Raw genomic sequence first — 2,722 nt, forward strand, 5'->3', positions numbered from 1 at the left:
TTAAATTGTTAGAATCTTGTGCACTTGTATGCCTTCGATGTGTACAGCAATCAATCGCTGTTATTATCACTGGAGCTACAGTGTAATAATTACATTTGGACTTATTTTCTCCAAAAAAATGCCAAGTGTAAAAAGCATACCTTCTGCTGTATACATTTTGCAGGTATTGTTATATTATTATCCTTAAGATTATTATTATTTTTCACTTGAGGGACTCTCTGATGGCCTTACATCCACCACATATTTATTACGTCAATCTTATCTTCTTCTTTTTCTCTGAAAGTGGAGTAAGAGCAGGAAGCAGTAGATCAGTATTATCCAAACTTTACGTCTGCCGTTGACAACAGAGGTCAAAATGATTGTGACCTGACCTTCAAAAGCACCGGAATCTCCAAAAGTGTGTCTGTTGATAGAGGGTGTTACTGTTCTTCTTTCCCTTAGCACAGACAGCAATACACCTGGAGGATATGGGTCTCTCAAAACTCTTTTTCAGTTACAGTATGTGTTCTGAAGAAGAAGAAAAGCTTCTCTCTTTCCAGTGACCACTAATGTTAACCTCTTTGTTGCACTGAAGGCCTGGTACAGTACATCAAAAAGAACATGCCCCAGAATAAGATATCCCCGTGAAACCAAAGAACTAACTGTCAGCATATTGATGCGTTGATTGAAGTGCAACTCCACATAGACTAACCTGATATGAATAATACATTTCTTTTTTCACTTGACATTTGAACACAACACAAGAAATGCTCTATTCTGTGTTTGATAAATGAATAAATACTTGCTCATGCAGGTATACACATCTGAGCATGAACCTTTTAATCCAGCAGTCAATGAAATAACTTAGTCCTTTGCCGTGAAAGAGTCCAGGTTCACACATTATTACAGTTGTTAGCAAGAATTCCCAGTCTTGTGTGACATTAAAATGAGTCCCCAGGTATTGGTCCTATGTCAGATTTAATCAGTTCCTACAGCTGGGGGAGGAAATGACTTCTCTGTGTGCAGCAACCCTAGAGACTGAAAGAGAGGAACGTCACATCACCGTAACGTAAAAGAGTGAGCTGCAGCACATTGGAGAGGATGGTATCAGAGATGAAGAGGAGATGAGATAACTGTATACACCAAAAGACTGGGAATGACCAAATTAAGTGAAGACAAAGGGTACAGAAATTAATGAAGAAGCAGACAGAGAAAAAAAGAAGGATAGAGAGAAGACAGAAGAGAGCAAGAAAGACAGGAAGTGAATGAAAAATGAGTACAGTGAGAAAGTGAATGTAACAGAGTGGCAGGCAGAGAGAGAGAGAGAGAGAGAAAAGAAGGAGAGTCAGAAAGACACAGAGAAAGAGAGAATCTCATCCTCATCCCTCCCTAGATCGATAAACATCACATGAAAGGCCAACACTCTTCTCTGGCTTGTTAATATTCAGACTTGTCTTCGGCAACAGAAATAGACGAATGTGGAGGAAGATCAATAAGGGACGCTCTCTCTATGGCCCCCAGATTTTCTTAACGGAGAGAGAAGGAGAGAGTGAGGGAGGGAGAGAGAGAGAGAGAGAGGGAGGGAAAGCGACGACTGTGATTTTTAAGTTCTCCAAGGGAAAGATGAGCTCTGATGTGCTTAGCGGATGACAGTAATTCTGCCCGCAGACGACAGCATCATTCGTGTGTTTTGAATACTTGAAAAGCTCCATGTCACTCTCAAATCCCCGCGGAATGCCACTCCAGGCAACAACCCCACTCCAGTCCCGCTGCTCGTCACAATCCTGAGACACTCTGATGTAGTCATTAAAAAACAATGAAGAGAAAGTCAAGGAGAGAGAAGACAGCACATTATGTTGCTGTATAGATTTCTGGTAGCCTACACTTGCCATTATTTCCAGACAAAACAGGTAGGCCATATCGCTTAGGGCAACCTTAGGCTTGTTCACATACTTACTGGCATTTCCACCGATTTCAGATACTCACAGGAGATGTTTATCCTTTTGTAGATGGGGGCTTTCCCATAGTAGCCAATCAACAGCCACGCCTATTCATCTTTACACAGTATATGACGCAGGATAAAACAAGGATACACTTTACAACCAAGTTTATGATTTTTACACCTTTCATGACCTACAGAATGGTCCAGAAATTACTGTGTAAGTACCTGGTAATATGGCGCAATAAAAACATTAAGTAAAGATTGACTTATGTTATATTGACTTATGATTATTGATCTAATGTGTGGATAGCCACACTTTCCTGCTTTACCACACAGTCTGTTGTGCTGTCTCTCCTAGTTCCATTGAAAAAAACAAAACAAAGTAATAAAAACCAAGTACATTATGTAATTAAAACAAGGGCACAGTTTCCCAGATAGTTTTGCTCATCGATTTTAGAGTGATCAACTGGCGGGTTGCTATGGGGTAAGTAACTCGAGCGCACAATTTAGAAAATTGAGTGGTTTTGGGAAAATAGCTATTATGCCAACTAAGAGGAATGAGGATGCTTGCTTTGCTCTTCTCTGTGTGTGCTATAACCCAGTCTGAAACCTAGCAAAGCCTGGCATAATTCACTGGAACTAGGTTAAATCAGTTATCCTAAAGTTCAACTACAGGCTAGCTTAAGCTATACAGTAGCCAGTGGATACATGATAGCTTCAGCGAAAGTTCTACTAGGGAGACTCGTAGTGTATCTTTCTTACTCCACCCATTCAATCAGTGCTAGCCTATAGGAATTCAGC

Source organism: Sardina pilchardus, chromosome 22 (genome assembly GCF_963854185.1).
Source record: "Sardina pilchardus chromosome 22, fSarPil1.1, whole genome shotgun sequence".
NCBI classification, from domain to species: Eukaryota; Metazoa; Chordata; class Actinopteri; order Clupeiformes; family Clupeidae; genus Sardina; species Sardina pilchardus.